General features: G+C 35.5%; 1 pseudogene across 1 annotated transcript; it reads left to right on the forward strand.

Annotated features, from left to right (window-relative positions):
* The first annotated feature begins 1,562 nt into the window (after positions 1–1,562).
* Positions 1,563–6,784, forward strand: LOC114260188 (AP2-like ethylene-responsive transcription factor ANT; annotated as a pseudogene). The gene is made up of 9 exons (XR_014330523.1): positions 1,563–1,732; positions 1,905–1,964; positions 4,651–5,060; positions 5,604–5,686; positions 5,852–5,860; positions 5,951–6,039; positions 6,124–6,197; positions 6,285–6,335; positions 6,490–6,784. The product of XR_014330523.1 is annotated as an AP2-like ethylene-responsive transcription factor ANT (transcript).
* The last annotated feature ends 2,741 nt before the right edge of the window (positions 6,785–9,525 follow it).

Genomic DNA, 9,525 nt, shown 5'->3' on the forward strand with positions numbered 1-9,525 from the left:
TTTCATCTTTATATTTTTAATTTTAAGTTTTGTGTCAATTTAGTTCAATTGATAATACTGTTAAAATTTTTGATAAAAAATAGTTATTAAATTGGTTGAGATTGATTCATTGAATTGATCGAGTTTACAGCTTTGTTCCTATAAACATGGCATGACATGTTCATATGCGCATTTTTTATATATAAAAAAAAAAACTAATAATATTGGATCAAATTGAGACAAATTCAAAAAGTTAGAGTCAAAATCGAGCCAACCAAATTATTCTAAAATTTTTATCATGTCATGTGTCATTATTATATTGGTAACAGATAAATAATTAGGCGACATTTTACAATACATAAATGTGATCACTTTAATATTATTAGTATTAAAATACTGCATAATTCAAGCCTCAGCTAATTTCGGCCTGAATTTGGGCTTAAAATGTTATTTTTTAGAAAGTGTTAGGCTGAATGATTATTTATAGGTGGGGTTTATAGTTGGCATGATTCTGGCAGTGAGTTTTCGAATTAAAAGAAGAGTAAAATCTACTTTACAACTCTCATGACATGATAGGGAAGGTTGGGAAGTGGTAAGAGGAGACAAGGTAAATATTCGACCTCATACTATAGAAAAAAAAATAATAAAAAATTAAAAATTGTGCTATAAATAGATTTAGGCCTAGTTTGGGAAGACTAAATAAGTGCACTTTTTGACTTTTTATGAAATATGGGTTGGGTTTGGATTGGATTTGAAGTGATGTGTTAGAGAGGTGATGTGATTTAAATAAGATGATGTTACTACAGGAAATTAGAGATTTAACGGCGTTTAATTAACGACGTTTTATTAAACGTCGCATTTTTTAATTTTTAACGGCGTTTTATAATCGCCGTATATTTTTTTAACCAAAACGGCACCGTTTTGAAATTGAAGGCGCTTAAAAACGCCTCCGAATACGGTGCATACACGCGCCCCTTTTTGAAACCCTTATTCTTGAATCTGTGCGCTTTCTCTCTCTTATACGAACACATCTCTGTTATCTTATAAGCACACATCTCTCTCTCTCTCTCTCTTAGCGACGAAGAAGACGAAGGAGAGTACTCTAGGAAGAAGCTTCGTCTCTTGACAGATCAATCGGCTGTTCTTGACGAGAGCTTCAAAGAACACAAGCTCCATCGGCTGTTCAAAGCGATTTCGAAGCGATTTTGAAGATTCAGATCGATATCAATCGGCTGTTCAGAGCGATTTCGAAGATTCAGAGCGGCATGTGCGTTGCTGAACTTGTCGTTGATCGACGAGAACAAGATTTCGATCGGAGCTTGCGGAGCGATTCCGCCATTGAGAACGCTATTGATGAATGGATTGAATAGGGGGAAGAAGGACGCGATGACGACGCTGTACAAGCTGTGTACGGTGAAGGTGAACAAGGAGAGGGCGGTGAAGGGAGGGGCGGTGAAGGCGGTGGTGGGGCTGGTGCTTATGCTGTATGCTTGTTGAAAACTATATTCACATTCATTCTGTTGTTTATTCTTTGTGACTCTGTATGTCTGTTCATAAATTTTAATTTTCTTGGACTGTGTTGCAGAAACTGCATTTTCATCATTAGTGGGCTTACAGTTTATGTGTCATCTTATGCCTGAAGCTAATGGATTGCCTCATCACCTTGTTCATATTCCTCTACAGGACTCTCCTCTGAGTGACTGTGGAGGATTATGTGGTGACTTTAGATATCCATGCAAAACTTGAAGATAGTGTAAGTCTGTGGGTCCCTCTTTTTTGTGCCTTTTTGATATAATATATATAGACTGTTACTTACATAAAAAGAACAAGATAATGTCAGTTTGCTGGTAATATATCATCATATGGTTGTAGTGAGCGACAGGATGGTGTTTCCATATCTAAATATTGCTCTTTTCATGTTACAGGTTTATTCATGATTGCATCCCATTGTTGGCTAGCAGAGTTTATGCCTCGAATAATAAATGGTAATCATTTCGATTCTCTGTGAAAGCTCTAGTACTCATTCCAAGTTCTTGATTGTTTTTGGGTGAATTAAGTTCCTGATTGTTCTTTCACTGGAATCTATACTCTGTTTTCTGAATCTGTAACTCAGTCACATATGTATCTGATTTGATTGATTTCTGAATCTATCACCCTGTCATATAGGTAGATAACTAAATTAGTTTTTTTTATTTTTTTATTGTTTTCTTCCAAATTAGAACTGCAAATATCAGGTCCAAATTCTATTTGTTACTCTCTTCTAGTTTTGATTGGATTTATGTTTAAGCCACAAGTCTATTTTGAGGAGCACGAAACAATTGAACAAACACTTCGGTACAGGAAGCATATTTTGATATAGGACTAGTTATATGCTACAGAGAGGAGTGCCTTTATGGTTAATCTTATTTGAACTATATATTGTCTTTAAATAAGCTCATATCAATAAGTTGTAAGGATAATATCATAATATATATACAGCTGGCCATGGGAAATAAGAGAATCATTCCTTTCATTAGCATCACTTTTGTTATGATATTTCTTTCTTTCAATTGCTGATTAGTTTTAGAATTATTCATCTTCTTTTGGGTAATGAGTTACTAATACGTTTGGATTTTAATATATGCTTCAACTTTTTTGTCTGGTTGTAATCCACGCAATAACTTGAACTAGAAGATTTACCCGTAATTATTGAACTTAACTTAGTTGATGAAATTTGAAATTACGGTGCCCCACCCATCATATGGGATGGCAATTGTTTCGTACTTCTCTTTCTTGATTTGTACTGAAGTGTTTGTTCAATGATGAAACTTTGAGATGCCATTCCTTCATAATGAGGTATGTAATAATGTAACTTCTGTTTTGACAATTTTGTTCTTGTTATTGTTCAGGAGATTATTTTATGGCAGCTTTAACACTCGTAACTTCTATGAGTTGTTGCAATACTCTCTTACATGATTTGCAACATATGCCACACATTTCCTTTTGGAATCATTAGATTATATATATAATTTGGGGAACATATTTCTTTAATTGATTTGGGGGAGTGATTTTTTATTTTTTGCTGCTAATCGAAGAAGAAAGTGGGGTGTTACAACTTTGGTGTATCTGTGTTCTTTAAGATTTGACCTACTTACAGGGATATGGAAAACCTTGATGTATACCACTCTATTGTTTCTTCAACTAAAATTGATTTTACGATGGATGTCTCTGTCATGGAGATCCGATGTATTATGCTTCTTTTTTTCATATAAGTTAATAAAAAGATCTTCCTTTTTCAGTGTTGTGGATTTGGCTCAGCTAAATGATTCTCCAAACTGTGCTGAATATACTGTGAATGCATTTTTGTTATCAATGAGGAGAAAACAAGGTTCTCAAGTCAAAAACAGCTTTTCAGCCATTCCAATTTTGTGTTACCTTCCAAAATTTAACAGAGTTTAAATGAATGAAATATGAAATTCTATGTAATAGAATTGTTTGTTTTATTATGATTAAGTACTCGATCTAAGTTCCTTGATGGTATTCAAAGGATTCTGCAAGACCGCCACATTCTGTGTTTGTTCATGCTATTCAGATATAAATGTATTCTTAATATGAGTCCCATCAATAATGAAACCAAACACATGTGCCTTAAGCTTTTCCTCGTGATTTGAGTTACATGTATGAGTTTTGCACATCTGAAAATGTTTTTGTCACAGGGAAAAGTAGATTTAGTAAACTTCTGCAGTCCAGAAAATGAGCTGTATGTTTACTTCATATTTATTTTTGTGGTTGTGATGGTATGCTTTGAAGTGGAATTATTCTCATTGAGCTTGAGAAATATTTGTAAAGTCAATTGAAACAGGACCTTTGAAATTTGTTCGAATAGCATTTGGAGGTGAATTTTCCATTTATATTTTAACATAATTGAATGGAGTCTATTTCATTGCTTGTACATCTTAATTTAGAACTTCTATAATGATTGTTTTCTTTAACTATCCTAGGTGGATGAGCATAAGATGGCAAAATTTTACAGACATTAGATCTCGAATCGATGTTAGTTGGGCAATCATAAATGTAGTTGAACTTGACATCTATCAGTAGAAGTCCTCTCCACCTCTATTTTTTCTTCGTTAGTAAAAATTGATGCTTTTGATTAGTGATTGTATTTGATGCCCAATCATTTATGTAGTGGAGCATGACACAAACCTAACTGTGCATAACTACAACATAAGAGTAGATCATGCATGGTTTTCTAGTTATTATAATGACAAGCATATCGTTGTGTGGCTGTATGTAATTCATATCGTTGTGTGGCTGTATGTAATTCATATCGTTGTGTGGCTGTATGTAATTCATATCGTTGTAGTAACATAAGTCATTATTTTTGCGGGACACTTGTTTTCTTTTTCATCCACTACAGTGATATAATGTGAGTTGTTATTTTGGTGGGACACTAAGTATATCTTTTGATTTATTCCAATAATGTCACTTTAATTTTGGTGGAAATTATTATTTATTTAATCCACATCTTTCTTTCATGATAATTTTTCACTTTACATCTCATCTAATGGATCCTTTGTGCAATATAATTGATGGACTACATTTGCTAATGACATTTTATAGATAGATTCTGTGGACCTTCACATACTAAATCCAAAGTACCACTGGCCATTTGAGTATCTTTTGTTCTAGGATATTTTGAAGTGAGAAAGCAGCTGCATCTGGAGTATAAGGAGGGGACTAAGGAGGCCCAGGTTTCAGATTGCAATCGCCAGCTCCCAAACATGGCAGAAGATGATTTCTCTGTGATGAAGAACTGGGTTTCAAGGAATTATTACCCTGCAAGTCATGCATTGGACAATGGGGTTGAATCTGGGTCTGTGAGTGCATTGGGGTATAGGGATTTGCAGTCACTGAGCTTGCCCTGGCTCCCAATCAAGCTGTGTTACTGGTTCACAGCAGATCTCACCCACTGTTACTGAGTGTGTAGCCATGGAGGGAAAGAAAAGAGGGTCTGAGAAGCTTGATCAGAAGCAGGTTGTCCATAGGAAGTCCATTGAGACATTTGGACAGAGGACTTCACAGTATAGAGGTGTCACAAGGTTAGTTCTTTAATCTCCTTCCATCTCTTTTCTGTAATATGCTAGATGTTCTTTGTTATTGCATCTGTCAATCTTTTTATTTTATTATACAAAATGCATACCTTTCTTCCTACATCACTCATTATCCTGTTAGGAATTAGTCACACCTAACCAGGATTGGCTCACAGAAAAACAGAAAAGAATAAATGCATAAGAATTATAAATCACATGCATATACAAAAATACAAGATTTACCTAATACCTTTCTTCATGATCTTGCTGTGTTTGCATTTTTTCAATTTCTCTCTCATTCATTCTTGTGAGTTAAGGGTGGCTTGGCCTAACGATAAGTTTGCTGTTGACATCTCTGGTGGTACGTGTTCAAGTCACTGCAACAACCTCTCCAAAAACGGGATAAGACTTTGTACATCTTATTCTCTTCAAACCCTGCATTAACGGGAATCTAGTGTACTGGATCACCCTTTATTTATTTTTATAAGTCATGTTTCCCTTGTTTTCATGTTTAGTACTTTCATTTTCTCTCTGTGGATTATCATCCATCAGGCATAGATGGACTGGTAGATATGAAGCCCATCTCTGGGACAACAGTTGTAAGAAAGAGGGACAAAGCAGGAAAGGAAGGCAAGGTTAGTGAAGGAAACATATAATCCATCCACATTGCCTCCTTAAGATTTTTACTTTGCCAGGCCCTGCATTGTTGGCCATCTTTTGTTGTTCAAGTGACTAATATACTATTCTTTCCTCATTTCTCATGTTCTTCATTGCTGGGTGATACCAATAATGACTATCAGTTTATCTGGGTAAATCTTGTTATTGACAATGATTGAGTAATAAGCATGTTCTTTCCTTCAATTCTCATAGCATCATCATTGCCAAATACTAATTTTCAGGGGGTTATGATATGGAAGCAAAGGCTGCAAGAGCTTATGATTTAGCTGCACTCAAGTATTGGGGCCCTTCGACCCATATCAATTTTCCGGTGGTTCTCTGACCCTCTCATCAGCTTATTTCATCTAACAATTGTTTTGTAACTGACATGGGACTCTGTATATTGATGATTTAGCTGGAAAACTATCAACAAGAACTTGAACATATGAAGAACATGACCAGACAAGAATATGTTGCTCACTTAAGAAGGTATAGTCTCTCCCCTAGTATATTAGACAACAATGTTTGTTTTCTTTGTTTGATGTGTTTTTATCTCTAATATATTGATCTTTGCAGAAAAAGCAGTGGCTTCTCAAGGGGTGCTTCAATGTACAGAGGAGTCACAAGGTCTTACTATTTTTTGCACATACATCTGTTAATCTATAATTTTTATTGGCACGCTTCCTTTAATTATAAGTAGAAGTATATTTGATGTACATCTCGTCGTTCCCAGACCCTGCCCTTCTTTATGGGTCTCTAATTCTGATGTAATCTTCAACAGACATCATCAACATGGACGCTGGCAAGCTCGGATAGGCAGAGTTGCAGGAAACAAGGACCTTTATCAACATAAATTGGACATTAAATTTGTAAAAGGATGTGTAAAGAAAAAAAAAAAATGAAAAGGATTTATGAAAAAAAGGAGCTTCTAATAACTTAAGTGGATCTATCAACATGAGCCATGCAATATTGGATTCATTTATTTTCTGATCCGATTAATTGAAGGGAAAATAAAGCCCTTTCACAACCACCCTAGCAATGACATTATGCTGAATCAAATAACTGTTACTTGAGTAATTTTAATTCAGTTTGAAGACACAGTTTTTTCATTTTCAGGGCAGAACAAAGTGGACTCATCTTCTACAGAGATTACAACCCTTTTTCCAGGCAAAGGTTGTATATTTGGATCCACTTTTGGTTCTTTTATTTTCTAAGGTAATCACAAGGACAATGATAAAAAGAATTGGGGACCCAAAAATGAGAAAGAAAGTGGAATCTGTGCATGCATGGTAGGGCTGACTCTTTTTTGGCAGCTTCTCTCTCTCTCTCTCTCTCTCTCTAAACAGATGCCCTAATCTCTTCCAGAAGAAATCAACGGATCGGCTTCGATTTTGATTTCGAAGTTCTCTTACTTTGAATCCTTACGCCTTCTCTGATTACGGACCCCCTTAAGCCACTGTAACCCCTGTATTTCTTCGACCACTCTCCTTTAAAGTCATCCCTGTTTAAGTTAAATCTTGACAGCCATTTTCAAGTTTGAATAATTCAGGATTCCAAACTCCTGACCCTCCTGTGTGGACTAGGAAAGGCACGTTCTCCCACTCTACAAGATGATATTCGTGCTTGCTTCCCATTTTTTTTTTTTTTTTTTTTTTTGCCTAATGAAATGCATAGACTCTTTGCTATAAATACTAAATTAGTGAAGGTAAACAGGAAGACTTGAACAAGTTGTGATATTTCATGTCTGATGTTGTCATTAAATGATGGCTTTATTGTCCACATCCTTGACTGACAAATTATTATTATTATTTTTTTTAATGCTTGATGAGGTATGTATTTTGCAACTTAGTTCATGAGACTTAACTTTTCTTCATCTTTATCATAGCTGTTTGCTGGTGAAGAAGAGGTCTCTGATCTATCCGACAACTTTGTAGTGAAGACATGCCAGAAATTTATCCCTGTGACATGTAAAATTCTCTCTCCACATTTTTCTTTTCTATATGCACATTCCAAGTTGCAAAGTGGTTCAATGTACATTGTCATGAGTGGTTAATCAATTGGAATTGTTTGATTTTGGTTCAGACACAATCATGTAATGTTTATTTAGTCAATATATTGAAGTAGCTGTAAAATTTTATTCATATTATTGTTATTTTTCAGCTTTATTACAGGTATGTTTTTTAGTTAAATATAACAGATTCAGAACATTTTTTTTTAAAAAAAAAGAGTTATAACGGCGTTTTTTCAAAACGCCACTACAGTGTCAATGGACATTTTTTTAAAATAAAAAAATCTATCACGGCGTTTTAAAAACGTCGCTAAATATTGGATGACGTCATTTATATCATTATTTATCGCATTTAGCGGCGTTTTTAAAAACGCCGTCTATACTAATTTTACGACGTTTTTAAAGCGTCATAAACTTATAGCGACGGCCGCGTCCTCGACGTTTGGTGATAAGCGTCACTAAAGGAATTAGCGGCGTTTTTCATACATATAGCGGCGTTTTTAAAACGCCGCTAAAAGTCATTTCTCCAGCAGTGTGTGACTTAAATAAGATAGTGACTTTTTATGAAATATGGGTTGGGTTTGGATTGGATTTGAAGTGATGTGTTAGAGAGGTGATGTGATTTAAATAAGATGATGTGACTTAAATAAGATAGTGACTTTTTAACTTTTTGTCTTTTTTCAATCATGCCAAACTTGGCCTTAGTTGTGATACAATTACAATTGCATAATGGAGACAAAGGTGTGAGGTCGACATTTTTGTACTCATTTCTATTTTTCTTCTTTCAAAAAAGAATACATATTTGCTGTAAATATATGAGAAACAGTTGATAAATATTTAAGAATATGTTATTTTGAAATTTGAATACATCCAATATTGAAGGGGTTGAATATGAAACAGGTCAAATCTAAGCCTTTGGCCGGTCTAATCCTCCAAGCCCAAATCCAAGTGGGTCATGTGAATATGTGGGCAAACTAATTAAGCCCAACTCCATGATCAATAGTCCACCCAAGTCTCCAAGCACTTGGGCCCAACTCGCAATAAAAAGACCAATCCAACCGCGATACTAGGCTGAGCCGACCTGCAGGACTTAATCTACAGACCGAACTGATGGGTTGAACCTATCATTACAACTAAAGTGGACTGAGCTCATACAAAGATATCCAAATGGACCAGTCCATCTCTACAACACAGTCCCACAAAAGACCGAACCAAGGCACAACGGTACTGAGCTGAGGGAACCTCTTAGAGAAACGTGGAAGTTATGAGCGCATACATGTGTAGGCTACCACCTCGGCTGGTCCCCTCCCTCCTAAAATCATGGAAACAGTTGATCAAGAGAATGTGATCTGTTATACTATCTTGTGGTCCCCTACCTTGAGCAATGTTAAAGGAAGCCTAGAAGCACGAAAGCTCTATGAAACTATCTTGGGCAACATGCAAAGTTTTCTATATAAGCCTTAATCTCTTCACATTGAAAGTATCGAATCTAACCTTGAACAAAACCGAATTTACTCTTTCCTTTCCTCTCTCCACACCTAGAGAGAGTCCTTCATCTTCTTCGATCACTCATTCTCAAGTTGGAGGGGTTTTTCGGCCAACCTTGGCCAAACAATCTCGACGGTGTTCTGTGTCGCAGATCCTCGGTTTCTGGACAGCCCATTCAGCTGTGGAGCTCAGATCCACTTTCATCAGTGCGGTATTCGGTACGCACAAATATATTGCACAAGTGGTTTCTAAAAGTATATTTCATTTATATTTTATATACATTTTTATTTTTTCTTTTTAAATCTCTATTGAAATTCATAT

This window comes from Camellia sinensis, chromosome 5 (assembly GCF_055761805.1).
Source record: "Camellia sinensis isolate YWXY chromosome 5, ASM5576180v1, whole genome shotgun sequence".
Taxonomy (NCBI): Eukaryota; Viridiplantae; Streptophyta; class Magnoliopsida; order Ericales; family Theaceae; genus Camellia; species Camellia sinensis.